Genomic DNA, 21,301 nt, shown 5'->3' with positions numbered 1-21,301 from the left:
TTAGAGCAAGTTTGCCGTTAAGTTTGCTAGCTGCTGTAGCATGTCTGTTCTCGCCTAACACTATATATCACTATATGCACATAACAACAGTTTATTGTTTAGTAGCATGACAATACTTTCTCCTTTAGAGCCATTGTCCAATAATGTTTATTTAATTTACCATGAGGTCCACTGGTTAGACCCGTTAGACTTGGACTTTGCAACTTCATTTAATGGAACATTTGTTCATAAAATATTTTTAGTAATTAGATCCACCAACAGTGTTCTGTTGTTTTAATATTCTTTGAATTCTAAACATAAAAATACACCATATACTTAAAATTAAAAAATAGTAGGAAACATGCTTATATTTTTCCTATATTCAATATTGACAGAAATGTAAATATTTATAATATCTCCATATATAAAAGCAACATTCACTTGCCCGTGCACACTATTTGGTCGAGTCGTTCTCAGTGAATATATATATACGAAACTTGGCTCTAACTCCAGCAACAACAACACGCCCATATCATGTTTTCTTCGTTTCATTTAAAAATACATACATAATATCGCTAAATATACCTTACTAAATAATTGCTTCCCCCAATTATTTTACCGACGCCTATAGCCGCATAATTTGAATAACCAAAAGTGTAAATATCGTCACAATAATAAGTCAACAAAGCCCAAGTAAACAGTAAGGGTAAATATCAAGAGGACAAGTATATCCGTTGTTCAGGGTTATTATATATCCTCCTATATTCTGCTCAGTAATGTGCAGCCGCTTAATTAGCGTAGCTTCTTCACGGTCAAGTGAGTCATGCATGGATGTAATATTTAGAGGCATTCAAATAGGAAGCTTCAGGCAGCAGGTATGTGTGGATACTGCATGCTTCTAGGATTCATGTGTATCGCTCTCGATGGGTTAAGTGAATCAGTGTAGGTTTTGACACAAAACGGTAAATGCGTCATGTTGTTGATGTTTTAGATTCAGCTACTGGGAACAAAAGTTCCAGGTAGCACGGGCTACGGTGAGCCCGTTGTGGACTTACCTGGCACAGGAGCGAGGCTGCAACTGTAAATGCGTCAATCTTTAATGATTTTAATATAAAGTGATGATTGATGAAGATTAAGCCACCCAAGAAGTGGCACGGGCATGAGTTGTCCGTACATTATTTAAAGATTGATTGATTGGTGAAGAATAAGCCACCACAAGAAGTGACACGGACATGAGTAGCCCGTAGGAGGTAGATGTTTGGAGTGAATGTGGTGTTTGGTCGTGTAACATCTTACAGTGTCTCTGGGCCTGTCGTGTAAGGATGTTGTTGTTTTAAATTTCAGTCCCGAGTTTTTTGAAACTCGGGACTAAAATTTGCATATAGCACAGGGCTTTGGTGAGCCCGTAACATTGAAGGATCTTGTTGTTTTAGATTCAGCTACCCGGAATTTTTTTTTTTTTTTTTTTTTTTTTTTTTTTTTTTTTTTTTTTTTTTTTTTGAGATATATACAAGAGTTGTTACATTCTTGTACAGCCACTAGTACGCGTAGCGTTTCGGGCAAGTCCTTAATCCTATGGTCCCTGGAATACGATCCCCTGCCGCGAAGAATCGTTTTTTCATCCAAGTACACATTTTACTGTTGCGTTAAACAGAGGCTACAGTTAAGGAATTGCGCCCAGTAAATCCTCCCCGGCCAGGATACGAACCCATGACATAGCGCTCGCGGAACGCCAGGCGAGTGTCTTACCACTACACCACGGAGACTGTTAAATGTTTTTCATGTAGCACTGTCTATAGTGAGCCCGTAATTGAGTTCGGGTATTCACGATAACCTTGTTACTCTGATATGTGGGTCAAAGTTTCAAATGAAGGTAGAGTTTCCTTCTTTTCGAACTGTTTTTAGTCTTTTGTTTTAAATAACATTATCTTGGTGGCGGATATAAATGCACAGTGATCACTAGTGAGTCTCATTCTTCAACTGCTTTTTAAACCATTGTAGTCGCTGGGGATTTTGCATTTAATGCAGCTGCTCTTGTTTGTTGAATGTTAAGTTTGATGCACAGGGCGTCAGTTGTTTCATATTTCATTACGTAATGTAATAGAGGCATTTCTGCATCCGTTCCACAGATATGACACTCTTTATGTATTGAGTTTATTACCTTCCAGCAGCTCTTGTAGCCAAGTCTGAGTCTGTGTATGGCTACTGCAATGTCTCTGGATAGGTTTTTGCCAGGCTTGAGAGAGTAGTATCCAGTGGTTTGTTGGTACCACATCGCAGTCGATCTGCCTTCCGCTACTTTGGCTCTGTAGCAACTTTTGATAGTTGGGAGTATTTTCTTCTTGATTTTCTCCTTAATCTGTGAGAAACTTGGAGGTATTTTTACCTCTACAACAGTTAAAGCAGTGGCAATTTTTGCAAGTGAATCTGCCTTTTCATGAACACTTTTAACGACAACAGGCTGGCTTTAATACTCAAATGAAGTAAGGCGGAGAAAGTACTAAGCTAATGTGATTATACATTGAAATGAACAGTTTAAAGATTTGCAAATTCATTGGCTTTACTAGTGTAAGTAACGTAGTCCATTGTATAATTAGCAAGAAACCACTACGACAGTAGAATACAATGTGTTTTACTGACATCTGTAAGGATTATAACCAGATAATAAAAAGACAATGAAAAGACAACACAAATGTATCGTCAGCACAAAATATCACGAACGTCGATAAATAGTTAACTGAAAGCTTCTGAAAGATAACTTGACTGTTGACCTTGCCTTAGCTATCGGAGAGACCAGCGTCTTCCGCAGCAGCGAAGGCGATCTGCTCCACGAAGAAGTCGGGGATTGGGTGGGGGAACTCAGGAGCCACTGGCAGCAGGTCAGACTGGGGCTGGTAGCCGTTCTCGTCGGCGACTAACTTCACAACGACGTCACTAGCAGCAGGGCTGCATGAACACTAAATTGTGGATTGAATTAGCACAATTACTGAAAATCAATGTCAACTGCATAATACATCCGAATCTTCCATGAATTCTTTAAGATAATGAGAATGAAAAACGTACACCTATGTTAAATCTACTTGTCACCTATATTTGAATGTGTCATTGAGGTAAATGAAGCCATGAACCTACGAGAGGGACCCAGACCTGTGACATGACTGTATTTCATTGCAAAACACTGTGCAAATGTAAAATTTAAGCATATATAATCTTCATTTTATAAATGTCCACAGCTTACACTAACATAATATCAATTTATAACAGAGTCTAGTCAGAAAAGCTTCTGATTGTATAAACATAACGTTTCTTGTAATTAAATAATTTTTTTGTACAGTTTTTATCATTGCTTGGTATTGGAGAAAGTCCGCTCAGTTGAAGGTCAGTGTCACCTATTGGACGTTCTCGAGGGAAGGGCATTCCTCTCGTTATATACAAAAACTATAACTGGGAAGATGTGAAGTCATTACCGACGTTATACACAAGGTCGTGGAAAAACCTGATCTTAACCGTAAGTGAAGCAAATCTGGCAACTGTGTCTCCTGCTGCCGCTATAAATGGGATGTTCACTGCTGCTACTGAACCACACCTTCACAGTCAACCAACATGAAGACTGTAAGTGTATGATGGTGATATCTTAACTCTGGATATTGAGAGAGATAAAGCTTTAAGACGCGAGGTCATAATGTCTCTTAATTTCTGTGAAAAATACGTACATAGATAATGCTAACCAAATTATATATACACATATATATATATATATATGTCGTACCTAGTAGCCAGAACTCACTTTTCAGCCTACTATGCAAGGCCCGATTTGCCTAATAAGCCAAGTTTTCCTGAATTAATATATTTTCTCAAATTTTTTTCTTATGAAATGATAAAGCTACCCATTTCATTATGTATGAGGTCAATTTTTTTTTATTGGAGTTAAAATTAACGAAGATATATGACCGAACCTAACCAACCCTACCTAACCTAACCTAACCTGTCTTTATAGGTCAGGTTAGGTTAGGTGGCCGAAAAAGTTAGGTTAGGTTAGGTTAGGTAGGTTAGGTAGTCGAAAAACAATTAATTCATGAAAACTTGGCTTATTAGGCAAATCTGGCCTTGAATAGTAGGCTGAGAAGTGCGTTCTGGCTACTAGGTACGACATATATATATATATATATATATATATATATATATATATATATATATATATATATATATATATATATATTGGGAAAAAGTTTAAACACAACAGCATTGTGATTGAAGTTGATTTTTTTATAGATATTTTACGTAAAATACCTTTTACTATTTAGAGGGTAAAGAAACACTAAACCATTTAATCGTGTAACTATATTTCTAAGCATTAAGTCAGCCATGTGATATCTTGAGGAATGCACTAGACACTTTATTATCAAGTTAAAGCTTACATGCAGAAACATACATATATATAAGTGTGGGGTTCACCTCGCCCTACGATTCATCTAATCACCTTAATGGAAGGGAGTTCCGAAGGATCGGGTTGATTGATACCTGACTCCAGCTTCTAGTTTATCTAGAGGGACGATAGCAGACCCCGGTTGACAATAGTCTTAAAAATTAAATGCTGACCTCAAGCCTGACTTTGCAGTTTTCAGTAAATTCATGTTATCGATCCTACAGGTTATTTTCGCCGTCGTTGTGGCCGTGGCCGCCGCCGCCCCCCAGTACGGCGCCCCTCAGGCTCCTACCCGCTACGGTGGCTCCAGCGAGGAGGTGCCCATTATCAGGCACGATTTTGTGCAGGGGGATTACGGCGGCTACAAACTTGACGTGGAGACTGGCAACGGCATCGTGGTGTCAGAAGCTGGCGCTCCAGGAGCCTCTGGTCGCCATCGCCAGCTCTGGCTCTTACTCGTAAGTTTATGATTGAGTTTTATTAAATGAGAGTTTACAGTGTTGTCCATATGTGGAAGACTTTCTAAAATAATATACAAAAACAGCTTTATGCTCAGGAATGTTATCTTCCCCTCAGCTACACTGCTCCTGACGGCACTCCCGTCCTCGTTAAGTTCGTCGCCGACGAGAACGGCTACCAGCCCCAGTCTGACCTGCTGCCAGTGGCTCCTGCCTTCCCCCACCCAATCCCCCAGTTCGTGCTGGACCAGATCGCCTTCGCTGCTGCTGAAGACGCTGCTGCCGCCCGCGGCAAGACCTCTGGTCCCTCCGCCAGCTATGGTCCTCCCCAGTAACTTGCTAATTAATGAGACGCTCGTCCGTAAAGTTAACAGTTAAGACATCTTTGGAAACGCTCCGTGAACTATTTATGACCGTTAATGGTAATTTTGTAAGTTAAATAAATATGTTTTGAACTCTATTGATGTCTATTTCTTGGTTCTATGCAATCATGAGGTTATCTTGAGATGATTTCGGGAGCGTCCCCGCGACCCGGTTCGACCAGGCCACCTTTTTGTTACACATCCCCAGGAAGCAGTCCGTAGCAGCTGTCTATCTCCCAGGTATATATTTACTTCTAGCTGAACAGGTGCATCAGGTTGAAAGAAATTCTGCCTATTTGTTTCCGCCTCCACCGGGGGTCGAACCCGGAACTTTAGGACTACGAACCCCAAAAGCTGTCCATTCAGCCGTCAAGCCCCCCCAGTCAATAATAAACATTTTACAGTAACAGACACGCTACAGATATTTTAGCTCCAAATTTACTTAATTATTACACACAGAAATCACAATTGCGTGATGAGTCGATTAAGGCAGCGTCTGGGATGCTTTCGGACGCAGGTTCGAATCCTCGTCACGGCCCTTGTGGATTTCTTCAGTGGGTGATCAACATTGCAAACATAACTATATGCCCTGAAAGTTGCCATAAATTATGCATTTGAGAATAATATACATGATGTCATCATTCATACCGACGCTAAATCTTCGCTCCAGGCATTGTTATCCAGCAGGCGCAGATATAATATACAACCCATTACAGAAATCCTACATAAAGGAAAAGAAGCACACGATCTAGGGCTGCCAATCGCCCTAAATTGGACACCAGGTTACATTGGCATAGATGGTAATAAAAAGGCAGACTCACTAGCAAAAACTGCCACTGTTTTACCTGTTGTACAGGTTAAAATACCTCAAAGTTTTTCACGGGTTAAGGAGTAAATCAAGAAGAAAATACTCCCAACTACTAAATGTCGCCACAGAGCCAAAGTAGCGGAAGACAGACCCACTGCGATGTGGAACAAACAAGCCTCTGGGTACTCCTCTCTCAAGCCTGACAAAAAGATATCCAGAGGCATTGCAGTAGCCATACACAGACTCAGACTTGGTTACAAGTGCTGCTGGGAGGTAATAATCCCAATAGTTAAAGAGTGTCATATGTGTGGAACAGAAGCAGAGGCGCCACTATTACATTACTTACTGGAATGTGAAACAACTGAAGCCTTGCGCATCAAACTCAACATTCAACCAATAACTGCAGCTGCATTAAGATGCAAAATCCCCAGCGACAACAATGGTTAGAAAAGCAGTTGAAGAATGGGACACACTAGTGAACACTGTGCATCTATATTCGCCACCAAGATAATGTTATTAAAGCAAGACTAATGTGCTAGTCACCAGTGTGCAAGTCACCAGTGTGCTAGTCACCAGTGTGCAAGTCACCAGTGTGCTAGCACCAGTGTGCTAAAACTAGCGGAAATGAAACGGAAGAAAAGGAGGAAACCCCCACCTCCATTTAAAACTTTGACCAACAGCAATAAGGTTATCGCGCAACCCATCCTCTTAAAAATAACGTCACTTTTCGCTCGTATGCGCGCTATGGCCAAATTTGGACGTAACTTGAAATGAAATCGACTCACAAAAGTGACGTACTGTTCCGTTTTCTGTTTGAGCCGTCCGTCTTACTCGGCCAGCTTAGAAAAGGAAACTTTCCATTGACTTTTTCATAACGTTTTGAAACTTTATGAGAATTTCCTGCCCACCTAACCTATCAGAGGACCCTTAACTTACTGTTGTTGAAAAAAAAATCCCAATTTTATTTTCTTTTTTTTTTCATTTTCAAATTACGTCCATATTCGGCCATACGGGCAAACGGCCAAAAGCGACGTTCTTTTTAAGAGGACAGGTTGTATCGCGATCAAACTCATTTACTGGCTCACTATAGCCCTGCTACATGGACATTTCGTTCTGAGTAGCCTAAATCTAAAATAACAACAACAACATCCTCCCTTCTTAGTTACGGGCTATTCATGCTCGTGCCACCTCTTGGGTGGCTTAATCTCTATCACTCAATCTCCCTTCTGATACACGACTTAATAATCACGAGATAATACACGAGAACGCACTTCCTGGCTCAGTATGCAAGGCCCGATTTGCCTAACAGGCAGAATGATTTTAGTTATTTTAAAATATATCTTTTCAATTTGGTTTATTGAGGAATTTCATTGAAAATATTAGGAAATTACGGAATTATTGTATACTTAATATTACATTCTTGTTTCTTTTTCAAACTAAAGAAAGTATTACGAGCAAATTGGCTACCTTCATCAATAAATGATTTAGGGTATTTTAAATTGAACACTTGAATATATATAGGGCACTAATTTCATTATCTATGAACTCAGTACTACGTATCCCTAGTCCTCAGATACATACAATAAGATACAGCTTGTTTTAATCTTTGATGATGAGATGAGTAAAAGTAGACAGAAGACAAACATTTGTTGGTTTTCTATATACACTAGACAAAACTCGAAATTAATTTCACATTTATACATTAACATACCTAAGTACATATCTATGAATTGCAATGTTCAGTTCTCACTGCAAAAATAATGGATAGGGAACTTCTAATAAGAATGCTTACAGGTTTCTGTTCTTAGGCCATAAGCAAAATACATCATAAACATGACGAAACCTTGTGTCTTTAGGAAAAAAATTCAACTTAAAAGATATATTTCACAGAACTCCATATATCCATATATATATATATATATATATATATATATATATATATATATATATATATATATATATATATATATATATATATATATATATATATATATATATATATATATATAACTGAAAACTCACACCCCAGAAGTGACTCGAACCCATACTCCCAGGAGCCACGCAACTGGTATGTACAAGACGCCTTAATCCACTTGACCATCACGACCGGACAAAATGAGGTGATAGCCGAGGCTATCGGCTATTTCGTGTGAGTTTTCAGTTGCATATTGTCCTGGGGACCATTCAGGCTTGTTCGCATTTGTGTTCCTCACGTGTGCCCCAAAGAATGAGGTGATTTGGTAAAATGCTATGCCCAAGATTACTATCCGAGTGCCGGCGGTGGGGTGGTTCAAATAGCCTCGGCTATCACCTCATTTTGTCCGGTCGTGATGGTCAAGTGGATTAAGGCGTCTTGTACATACCAGTTGCGTGGCTCCTGGGAGTATGGGTTCGAGTCACTTCTGGGGTGTGAGTTTTCAGTTGCATATTGTCCTGGGGACCATTCAGGCTTGTTCGCATTTGTGTTCCTCACGTGTGCCCCAAAGAATGAGGTGATTTGGTAAAATGCTATGCCCAAGATTACTATCCGAGTGCCGGCGGTGGGGTGGTTCAAATAGCCTCGGCTATCACCTCATTTTGTCCGGTCGTGATGGTCAAGTGGATTAAGGCGTCTTGTACATACCAGTTGCGTGGCTCCTGGGAGTATGGGTTCGAGTCACTTCTGGGGTGTGAGTTTTCAGTTGCATATTGTCCTGGGGACCATTCAGGCTTGTTCGCATTTGTGTTCCTCACGTGTGCCCCAAAGAATGAGGTGATTTGGTAAAATGCTATGCCCAAGATTACTATCCGAGTGCCGGCGGTGGGGTGGTTCAAATAGCCTCGGCTATCACCTCATTTTGTCCGGTCGTGATGGTCAAGTGGATTAAGGCGTCTTGTACATACCAGTTGCGTGGCTCCTGGGAGTATGGGTTCGAGTCACTTCTGGGGTGTGAGTTTTCAGTTGCATATTGTCCTGGGGACCATTCAGGCTTGTTCGCATATATATATATATATATATATATATATATATATATATATATATATATATATATATATATATATATATATATATATATATATATATATATATAATATATATATATTAGTATATTTTGGTAGCAGTCTTTCCTGTAGACATATATTATTAAATATGACCGAAAAAGTAAGATTAATAATTCTAACACGAATTTTCTCTATCTTTCGTACATTTCTTTTCACTGTTGGTGTTAATTCAAAAATCAATTCTCCAAAATTCATTTTTATTTCTAGTCTGACACGACACTTGAGCGCGTTTCGTAAAACTTATTACATTTTCAAAGACTTTAGTTTACACATACACAACTGAATAGAACTTACACATCTCCGATTTGTTTATATCTACATTTGAGTGAGGTGGATGGGGTGAGGTGGCATTAATAGGGTATTAATTTCATCAACACAAGACAGAACACGAAACAATGGGTATTGAATGGAAGTGATTGTAGAAAGCCTATTGGTCCATATTTCTTGATGCTTCTATATTGGAGCGGAGTCTTGAGGTGGGTAGAATATAGTTGTGCATTAATTGGCTGTTGATTGCTGGTGTTGACTTTTTAATGTGCAGTGCCTCGCAAACGTCAAGCCGCCTGCTATCGCTGTATCTATCGATGATTTCTGTGTTGTTTACTAGGACTTCTCTGGCGATGGTTTGGTTGTGGGAAGAGATTATATGTTCCTTAATGGAGCCCTGTTGCTTATGCATCGTTAAACGCCTAGAAAGAGATGTTGTTGTCTTGCCTATATACTGGGTTTTTTGGAGCTTACAGTCCCCAAGAGGGCATTTGAAGGCATAGACGACGTTGGTCTCTTTTAAAGCGTTCTGCTTTGTGTCTGGAGAGTTTCTCATGAGTAGGCTGGCCGTTTTTCTGGTTTTATAGTAAATCGTCAGTTGTATCCTCTGATTTTTGTCTGTAGGGATAACGTTTCTATTAACAATATCTTTCAGGACCCTTTCCTCCGTTTTATGAGCTGTGGAAAAGAAGTTCCTGTAAAATAGTCTAATAGGGGGTATAGGTGTTGTGTTAGTTGTCTCTTCAGAGGTTGCATGGCGTTTCACTTTCCTTCTTATGATGTCTTCGACGAAACCATTGGAGAAGCCGTTGTTGACTAGGACCTGCCTTACCCTACAGAGTTCTTCGTCGACTTGCTTCCATTCTGAGCTGTGGCTGAGAGCACGGTCGACATATGCGTTAACAACACTCCTTTTGTACCTGTCTGGGCAGTCGCTGTTGGCATTTAGGCACATTCCTATGTTCGTTTCCTTAGTGTAGACTGCATTGTGGAAACCTCCGCTCTTTTCCATGACTGTTACATCTAGAAAGGGCAGCTTCCCATCCTTTTCCATCTCGTAAGTGAAACGCAGCACGGAACTCTGCTCAAACGCCTCCTTCAGCTCCTGCAGATGTCTGACATCAGGTACCTGTGTAAAAATGTCAACATACCTGCAGTATATAGACGGTTTCAAGTTCATGTCGACTAAGACTTTTTGCTCGATGGTACCCATGTAGAAGTTTGCAAACAGGACACCTAGGGGAGAAGCCATGGCGACCCCATCTACTTGCTTATACATGTGCCCATCCGGGCTCAAGAAGGGTGCCTCTTTAGTACAAGCTTGGAGTAGTTTCCTTAGAATATTTTCTGGTATGTCAAGAGGAGTACAGGCTGGATCACGATACACTCTGTCGGCTATCATCCCGATTGTCTCGTCCACAGGTACGTTGGTGAACAGTGATTCTACGTCCAACGAGGCTCTTATCCCTGTGGCCCGTGTGTCCCGCAGTAAGTCAACAAATTCCTTTGGAGACTTCAGGCTGAAGGTGCAAGGGACATAAGGAGCCAGCAGGCCGTTGAGTCGCTTCGCCAGTCTGTACGTGGGTGTGGGTATCTGGCTAATGATTGGCCGAAGTGGGTTTCCAGGCTTGTGTGTCTTGACATTTCCATACGCATATCCAGGTTTATATTCCCCAATAATCTTTGGCAGGTGGAGTCCGGATTTCTTGGCGTTCACAGTTTCGATCAGTTTGTTGACCTTTGCTTTTAATTCGGCTGTAGTGTCCTTCGTTACCCTTTGGGATGGGATGGGAAGCTGCCCTTTCTAGATGTAACAGTCATGGAAAAGAGCGGAGGTTTCCACACTGCAGTCTACACTAAGGAAACGAACATAGGAATGTGCCTAAATGCCAACAGCGACTGCCCAGACAGGTACAAAAGGAGTGTTGTTAACGCATATGTCGACCGTGCTCTCAGCCACAGCTCAGAATGGAAGCAAGTCGACGAAGAACTCTGTAGGGTAAGGCAGGTCCTAGTCAACAACGGCTTCTCCAATGGTTTCGTCGAAGACATCATAAGAAGGAAAGTGAAACGCCATGCAACCTCTGAAGAGACAACTAACACAACACCTATACCCCCTATTAGACTATTTTACAGGAACTTCTTTTCCACAGCTCATAAAACGGAGGAAAGAGGTCCTGAAAGATATTGTTAATAGAAACGTTATCCCTACAGACAAAAATCAGAGGATACAACTGACGATTTACTATAAAACCAGAAAAACGGCCAGCCTACTCATGAGAAACTCTCCAGACACAAAGCAGAACGCTTTAAAAGAGACCAACGTCGTCTATGCCTTCAAATACCCTCTTGGGGACTGTAAGCTCCAAAAAAAACAGTATATAGGCAAAACAACAACATCTCTTTCTAGGCGTTTAACGATGCATAAGCAACAGGGCTCCATTAAGGAACATATAATCTCTTCCCACAACCAAACCATCGCCAGAGAAATCCTAGTAAACAACACAGAAATCATCGATAGATACAGCGATAGCAGGCAGCTTGACGTTTGCGAGGCACTGCACATTAAAAAAGTCAACACCAGCAATCAACAGCCAATTAATGCACAACTATATTCTACCCACCTCAAGACTCTGCTTCAATATAGAAGCATCAAGAAATATGGACCAATAGGCTTTCTACAATCACTTCCATTCAATACCCATTGTTTCGTGTTCTGTCTTGTGTTGATGAAATTATTACCCTATTAATGCCACCTCACTCAAATGTAGATATAAACAAATCGGAGATGTGTAAGTTCTATTCAGTTGTGTATGTGTAAACTAAAGTCTTTGAAAATGTAATAAGTTTTACGAAACGCGCTCAAGTGTCGTGTCAGACTAGAAATAAAAATGAATTTTGGAGAATTGATTTTTGAATTAACACCAACAGTGAAAAGAAATGTACGAAAGATAGAGAAAATTCGTGTTAGAATTATTAATCTTACTTTTTCGGTCATATTTAATAATCTATATATATATATATATATATATATATATATTGCTTAAAACCGGAGAAACAGGGTTACCCACAGCCATTCCAAATTTCTGAACATAGAAGTCATTATTTAAAGCAAAATTAAAGTTAATAACACAGTTTTATCAATTCAATAACACAATAGCTGGAATGGGGCAAATTATATTTTAAAAGTAGGTTAGGTGATTAGGTTGTGTTAGCATTTATTTATATTTGAAATAGGTGGCTGCAACCCGTCCTCATGACAGCGTCGTTAAAGTGAAGGTCGAACCCTCAAGACACAGTCGTCAATTTTACGTAATGTGTAATAAAATTAGATTTTTTCTCAGGTATAAATTATTATTATTATATATTAGATTTCCATGTATAGTTTGGCGTATGTTAGGTTACGTTAGAGTCTAGGCTCAGTTGGCAATTATTTTAATTTGAAGTACATGTGTGAAGCGTTTAGGAAGGTGCGTGTTGCTGCCTGTCCTCAGGCGAGGCTTGTTAAGACGGCGCCAGGGGCCAGATTCACACGGCAGTTACGCAAGCTCTTACAAACATGTACATCTTTTCTTAATCTTTGGCGGCTTTGTTTGCAATTATTAAATAGTTAATGAGCTCCGAAGCACCAGGAGGCTGTTTATAGCAATAACAATAGTTGATTGGGAAGTTTTCATGATTGTAAACTATTTAATAAATGTAACCAAAGGCGTCAAATATTCAGGAAAGATGTACACGTTCGTAAGTACTTGCGTAACTGCTTCGTGAATCTGGCCCCTGAACCCAAAGACGTATTCGTCGATATTAACGCACTGCGTATTCAAAAAATATATTTTCTCTGATATATGCTAATATAATATCATATTAGGAAATACTGAATAATTATGTCTAAATTTGGTTAGATTAAGTTAAGGTTGTTAGGTTTCGCTGGTCATTATTGGTATTTACAGTACGTGGGCGAAGCATCAACAGCGTTCAACCCGTCCTCGACTCAAGTTCATTACCTCCAGTGGTCGACCCCACAGACGCATTCATAAATTTTAACATGCTGTTCATTCCAGACAGGAATTTTCTCATATATAAATTAATATTATAATATATTAGCATATTGTGCATATAAAGGCATAGGTTAGGTTAGTTTTTGTTGACCAGACCACACACTAGAAAATGAAGTGACAACGACGATTCGGTCCGTTCTGGACCATTCTCATGTCGATTGTGACAATCGACTTGAGAATGGTCCAGGACGGACCGAAACGTCGTCGTCCCTTCATTTTCTAGTGTGAGGTCTGGCCAACATATTTCAGCCACGTTATTGTGATTCATCATCTGCAGGTTAGGTTAGGTTAGGTTAGGTTAGGTTAGGTTAGGTTAGGTTAGGTTAGGTTAGGTTAGGTGTTTAGGTTCTGTTGCCGATTATTTATATTTATAGTACGTGAGTGAAGCATTTACAGCGTTGGGGTTCGAACAAAATTCGTCAGTGGAGCACTTGTTCCGGAACTGTTCGAATGTCATCAGTTGTGAGTTGTGTGTAAACCGCTTTTCATTCATAGAGAAGGGGTTTGGCGGGTGCATGGAATCACTTTTGGGTCTTTGTTTGGAGGACGGGCTGACGGCGTTCTGATTTGAACAGAGGTCGTCAGCGAAGCACTGTCCAAGAAATGTTCGAACGTTATCAATTATGAGTCGTGTATAAAAGCTCGTCCTCATAAACAAAGGCCAAAGTCCATTCCATACACCCGCATCCCCTATCTATGAATGAAAACGGTTTGAATGAAATACATATAATTGCCAATAGAACCTAAACAGCTAACCTAATCAATGCCTAAATATTCACAATAAGCAATAACATATTCCTTATTTGAATGAACGATATGTTAAAATTGATGAATACGTCTTTGGGGTCGGCCGCTGGATGGAATGGACTTGGTCTAAGGACGGGTTGTGTATAAAGTATTTTTCGTTCAAAAATAAATGGGGGCTGGTGGATTAACAAGCCACCACGGCAACGATTAACGAGCCACCACGCCTCGTTAACGATTAGCCACCAACGATTAATGAGCCACCACGGCTGTTGTTGCTGAGGACGGGTAGTTTTATTACAGAGTACGTTAAAACTGATGAATGTGTCTTGGGCCGACACATTCGGCCCAAGTGACCATTGGCCGTCACTCTAACGAGCATAGTCACTGTGCGGCCTGTCCTCAGGTCAGGGTCGCCAAAGCAGCGGCGGTTTCTCCCCTCCCCCCCCCTTTCCCCAATCCTCAGCCGCAATCAGCAATTTTAATATACTGTGAATTAAAAATGGGTTTATTCTCATACATAATTTAAAATTATTATATATTAAAGTTCTATGAATAGGCGTAGGTTAGGTGTTTAGGTTCTGTTGGCGATTATTTGCATTTGAAGTACGTGGGTGAAGCATTTACAGATCTGTGGTTCGAACAAAAGACGCCAGCGTTAACAACCCGTCCTCAGACCAAGTCTATTCCATCCAGCGGTCGACCCCAAAGACGCATTTATTAAATTTTAACATGTTGTTCATTCAAAATAGGAATTTTAACATATATAAATTTTGTTATATATTGTAATATTGTTATATTTATCGTAATTGTTCGAGGAAAGTTCGGATGCCTTCAGTTGTGAGTCGTGTGTAACTGCCCGTCCTCCAAACAAAGACCCAAATGTGATTCCATGCACCCACCAAAGCCTCTGTTTATGAATGTAAAGCGGTTTACACACAACTCACAACTGATGACATTCGAACAGTTCCGGAACAAGTGCTTCACTGACGAATTTTGTTCGAACCACAACGCTGTAAATGCTTCACCCACGTACTACAAATACAAGTAATCGCCAACAGAGCCTAAACACCTAACCTAACTTATGCATATGTATGCACAATATGATAATATATTTATAATATTAATTTACATTTGAGAAAATTCCTGTTTTGAATGAACAGCATGTAAAAATTTATGAATGCGTCTGTGGGGTCGACCGCTGGATGTAATGGACTTGAGTCGAGGACGGGTTGTGTGTAAAGGGTTTTTCATTCATAAACTAGAGGTTCGGCGGCAACATTAACGAGCATTTGGCTATTGTTTATGAGGACCGGTTGTGTCCTCAGTTCTGGCCAGTAACGCCTCTGGCAGGAGCCTGTTGATATTAATCTGAAGTGCCATTTTGGGACAAGCCGGACACTGGACATAAAGAAGTCTTCGTCATGCTTCAGTGCTTCTAACACGTAAGAGTAATTAATTTTTTACTGGACAGATTGGATTATTGAGTTACTTCGTCTTTTACGGGCACACACATTCATTTATTTACATTCATTTTCACAATTATGTTGGTATGGCAATAATTTTAATTGCCTTTAGGAATACCATATATAATTTAATTATACAGACAGGTTTCACTTGGGGAATAATTACGTTTTTATTTCATTCATTGCACCAATGTTCAGTCACATTATTATTATTTTATTTTTTAGAAAAAAAATCGTTGAGTAAAATGTTTTGAAAATTGCACCCATATAATTCTATAAATCAGAAGCCGTCCTCAGGCTACGACGGTAGAGGTCGAGGCCGTCCTCAGGTTACGCTGGTAGGGGTCGAGGTCGTCCTCAGGCTACGCTGGTAGGGGTCGAGGTCGTCCTCAGGCTACGCTGGTAGGGGTCGAGGCCGTCCTCAGGCTACGCTGGTAGGAGTCGAGGCCGTCCTCAGGCTACGCTGGTAGGGGTCGAGGCCGTCCTCAGGCTACGCTGGTAGGGGTCGAGGCAGTCTCCAAAGCTGTATCCGTAACTTTTTTCCTCACTGTACAGTCAAAACCTCCAATTTCTCATATATAAATTAATGTTATAATATGGTACAGTTTTTTGATGACTATAGTTAGGCGTAGTGTAAGTTACTTTTTTTCCTTTTGATTCTGATTGCATATATTTAACAATACACAATCACGCTATGCTCATCCCAGCCCCGAACGATTCCAAAAACAAATTCATTCAAAATCTTGTTTCCCCGAATATATTTATTTTAATATATAAATATTATTATTTTGAAAATGGTCGTAGGATATTTTAGGTATTTTGGTCCTGTTGGCTGTTAATTATATTCAACCCGTCCTCAGACGAGGCTCTTTGGATTCATGAATTTTAACATTGTATTGAAAATTGGTTTGTTCTCGTTTATAAGTTAATATTATTATAAATATTAAATTCCTCTGTAATGTTAGGCGTAGGTTAGGTTAGGTGTGTATTGAAGGCAATCTCCAGCCACATGACTTACGCGAGTTTTGCTGCCTTCGCCTATTGATAAATGTACAAATTTATGGATGTGTGTGGGGTCGACCGCTGGATGTAATGGACTTGAGTTGAGGACGGGTTGACTACCCGGACCCTTATAGAATAATAATATTATTATATAAAATTATTAACAAAATATATAAATTAATAATTTAAATATTAGAAAATAATAATTAAAAAATTATTATTTAACAATTATTATTATTATTAAGAACGTTAAAATAATTATTGTTAAAATGAGGGCTAATTTAGAAAGATTAATCTTACCTCAACTTATAATATAAGTTGACTGGTGTTAAACCTTGACATTGGGATATTAGCAGTGATTAAACTTGAAAGAAAAACTATAACATATTCTTGGAAAAAATAGGAAAAATAAGTCCAGCATTAATATTATTCATCTGTAAAATTATAAATAGATATATTTTCTACCAGGGCATTATTAGATGACAACATTCACAAATTCTCTTGCCGTTTTCTGCTTGCAGTTTTTCCCTAGTCCCTGTTCTTGTTCTTAGTGAGGGAGCCGGTCGGCCGAGCGGATAGCACACTGGACTTGTGATCCTGTGGTCCTGGGTTCGATCCCAGGCGCCGGCGAGAAACAATGGGCAGAGTTTCTTTCACCCTATGCCCCTGTTACCTAGCAGTAAAATAGGTACCTGGGTGTTAGTCAGCTGTCCCGGGCTGCTTCCTGGGGGTGGAGGCCTGGTCGAGGACCGGGCCGCGGGGACACTAAAGCCCCGAAATCATCTCAAGATAACCTCAAGATATGCTCCTGCTACATTATCATTTGCCAGGAACTTAAACCAGTTAGGTTATTCAGCGCCAAGTGTATGTGTACTCACCTTATTTGTGCTCACCTATTTGTGCTTGCGGGGGTTGAGCTCTGTCTCTTTGGTCCCGCCTCTCAACTGATAATCAACTGGTGTACAGGTTCCTAAGCCTACTGGGCTCTATCATATCTACACTTGCACTTGTGTATGGAGTCAGCCTCCACCACATCACTTCCTAATGCATTCCATTTGTCAACTGTCGGAAAATCCGACACCATTTAATAATCATACAGATAATAACTGTATTACCAACAAGTTACCCATAGAAAACGTAACTTGTAGTGGAATTACCGTCTATAGAAAACGGGATATCATCACCACATACTATTATAATTCACCAGCTATTTTGCTGGGAATTATTCTTAAATACATTAGTCTTTGGACTTTACCATCATAAAAACATCTTATATAAATTAACTTAATTATCAATATTAAAGTAGAGTAAATGTGACCCTTCTATCACGTTCTGAAATCTGGACAATGTAGGCCAGGCGTCAGAGGGGGAAGGAGGGCAGCCATTGTTGATACGAGACCAGAGGCTCACACGGGAGCAAATTCGGCTCCTGTTAAATTTACTTGGACGTAGTGTTATGGAACCCAAAGGTGTACCATTGTCAACACGCTGTCTACAAATACAAGTTAAGTGTCTATCCGAAACCCGTTTATCATTCATTTATGGCCATTAATGTCAGGATATAGGGTTAGCCGGTTAGAACGCGAAATCGCCTCAAACTAAAGGTAATTAAGCCAGGTCTTTAATGTTCCATGTACTGTATAGTGTTTTCTCTGATATACTTGTCATATATAGGATTCTGGCTTCACAGCTAGCGCACTTTTGACAGGTCAAGACGAGGATGCAAGATTATGTGCACCAGTTTCTGGGTGATAGAAGCTACCTCAAAGAGGATAATTTGGTGTCTACACTCTAGTTATACCTGGTGGACTAACCTGCTGTACTATAAGATAAGGAACCTCATCAATGTATGTAGCTATTACTGTAATTTGATTGGCTGCATATGTGTAATATAAACCCCCCCTAATGTGTAGAGGATCGATTTGTGAGATTATGAGATTATTGCAGAAATACAGTCCACTTATCATTATACAAATTGCTATCGAAGTATACAAATTAACGTAAATATAAATTCATATAAATTAAATAAATATAAATCTCACAGGTCGGTTCCCACATTATTTGGTCATCTTCGAACCGGATGACGGATTATTTGATCCTTTGAACCCACATTTGGTCATCTTAGTACCGGATGAACCAGTTAACCAAACCAGTGGATTCATTAAATATACTAGTGCAGTGTTATTTAAACAAAGCCAGTCAAGACAGCGGCGTTGCCTCGTGGGAGCTCAGGAGCCTCCCTCAGCCCAGATCAGCCTTAGTCAGCGGTTTCATGCACACCCACAGAAATTTGGTGGCGTGTTATTTCGTGAAATGACAGCGCTAATATAGAATCCAGCCAAATTAGTGACTGTGTCTTCGCGAGATTGTTCACGGATTTCGTGGTGTTACATTTCGCGAGAGATTATCCACGAATTTTGTGGACTTTATTTCGCGAGGTCACTAATAACATTTAATACTTCTTGATAATATTAGAAGTTTCATAGAGGCTAATTAAGAGGCTATTAACAATAATTGTGTATATTATTTCTCCAAAATAGAGAATTATTTAATATATATTGCACTAGTGATCACAGTATAATATTTACTAATTGCCAACCCATAACAGGGTAGGATATTAACTACTGACTAGTTGAACTATTATCGTTCATCCTAGTCCCATTATTACCATAGTCAGTTGTACTATATTCAACAACTTAGCACCATTAATGAATGGTGCAGACCCTATTTTGGGTGTAATTATTATCAACTCGAATTGAGTTGTATATATAATAATTTACTTATGATCATTACACCTTTGAGTGATTAATTAGTGTCTCTACCATCCTAGGGTGATATAGAAGAGCTAACCTAAAGGTACTTCCAGTGACACTGGTTTATCACTCAAATCATTAGTGTGGATGATTGTATATATATAATGTGTATTAATTTTAAGTGCTAACCTCTAGTAGAGGTAGGATTATTGCCTAGTGAGTTCAGAATTTACCCTAGGCTACCATTAGTGTTTGTTCAGTATTATGAGCAGCCCAAGTACAAGCCCCACAAGGCTTCACCAACTAGCCAGTATGGATAATGCTGGCAATGAGAGAACTGTCATACATCTAGTACTACAATTGCTGGACTTACCTCAACCTGATCAGACTGCTGACTCATTACAATCCTTCAGCATGGAGTTTGAGTCACTACTAAGAATATTCAGTCTTAAGGTTGATATAACTACTAGTGAATGGATGACCAAAGTAGTCCTTCAACGAAAATTGTCCAGCGATATACTAGATGAATTATATGCACATCAACATAACACCATCCTGACAGTACAGGACATCACTGAAGGTTTACATTCCATCATAAACAAACGACGAGCAAATGAGGAAGTTAAAGCCTCTTGCAAGCCTTCAGAAATAGAAAATAAGAGTCAATTAAAGGGTAAAACAACTACCCCAAATAAACATCAGTCAATTACTCTAACATCAAGTTGCAGAAAATCTGACAATGCAGCAGCATCCTCCAAGCCTACTGTTACTAGTTCACCCAAACCGGTAACTTCCAAACGTGCAGTAGGCTGGGGAACATGTATGTTCTGCAAAAGGAAACATTCAACATACTGTTGTGCTAATTATCCAACCAGAGACACTCGTATGGAGCGACTCCAGGAATTAGGGAGATGTGCAAGGTGTCTCAAGTCACACAACATAGACTATTGTGATACCCAATTCAACACCTGCAACAGGTGTAGAAGAGGTAGACACCATGCAGCACTGTGCAAATATACGAAATTAACGTATTCAAGACCCAAGGTGGAAGATAGCATTCCCACCACAGTACAGTACTGCAAGGTGCAACAAACAAAGAGTGTCCAATCGGCAAAGTCTAAAGGTAATACGACTTTGCCTACTGCCCAAATTACCATCCTGAATAAGAGGGCCAAGGTCCATACCCGTGGGTTGTTTGACCAAGGATCCCAGAGAACATATATTACTAAAAAGTTGGCAGATGAATTACAATTAAGGCCTGTAGCCCAGATGTCATTCAACATCTCAGGGTTTGTAACAGATGCAGGACCTCAAGTCTACCAGGTGGTACAACCATCAGTACGCTTAGGCAGGTACGTCTGTCGAGTACAAGCCATTGTGGTGGACAAAATACCAGTAGACCTACAAGTTCAAGGTCTGCGAGCAACAGCCAAATTCCTGAGAAATAGAGGAATAAAATTGGCAGATAATATTAAGTCTGATCTCCTCACTGACTTCGGTCTCCTTGTTGGGACAGACTATTGTCATCGATTCATCGGTAGCCCTACTAAATATCAGGGTATAACCATGTTAAACTCTGCAGGAGGTAAATTACTCTCAGGCCCAGTATCAAGCCTGAGGAGACCTATGCCTGCAGATAAACAATACCAGTAGAAATCTAAATTTGTCAGCTGATTATATTTCTCCAGTAGCATTATACTAAGGAGATTACAGCTGACTATAGTAACAGAAGTTGATGTTAGTATCATCATTTAAAGCTGAAGATGAGTTCATGAGGCCTCAGTGGCAAATCAGTGAACAGTAGCCTAAAACAGCTACAAGTCACTGCGACCAATGTCACTGAACCCACTGCAGTCTCAGAACCATACTTTACTTTCATGATGAGCTATTCAATCTTCTGAATCAATTAACTAAATTAAACCCCAATAAATCTGAT

The 21,301-nt window shown here is 39.8% G+C and overlaps 1 pseudogene; it reads left to right on the top strand.

The window, feature by feature from the left end:
• The first annotated feature begins 3,540 nt into the window (after positions 1-3,540).
• Positions 3,541-5,323, top strand: LOC138369368 (cuticle protein CP14.6-like; annotated as a pseudogene).
• The last annotated feature ends 15,978 nt before the right edge of the window (positions 5,324-21,301 follow it).

The sequence above is a fragment of the Procambarus clarkii genome, chromosome 28 (assembly GCF_040958095.1).
Source record: "Procambarus clarkii isolate CNS0578487 chromosome 28, FALCON_Pclarkii_2.0, whole genome shotgun sequence".
Lineage (NCBI taxonomy): Eukaryota > Metazoa > Arthropoda > Malacostraca > Decapoda > Cambaridae > Procambarus > Procambarus clarkii.
This window is presented reverse-complemented; position numbering and strand designations above follow the sequence as displayed.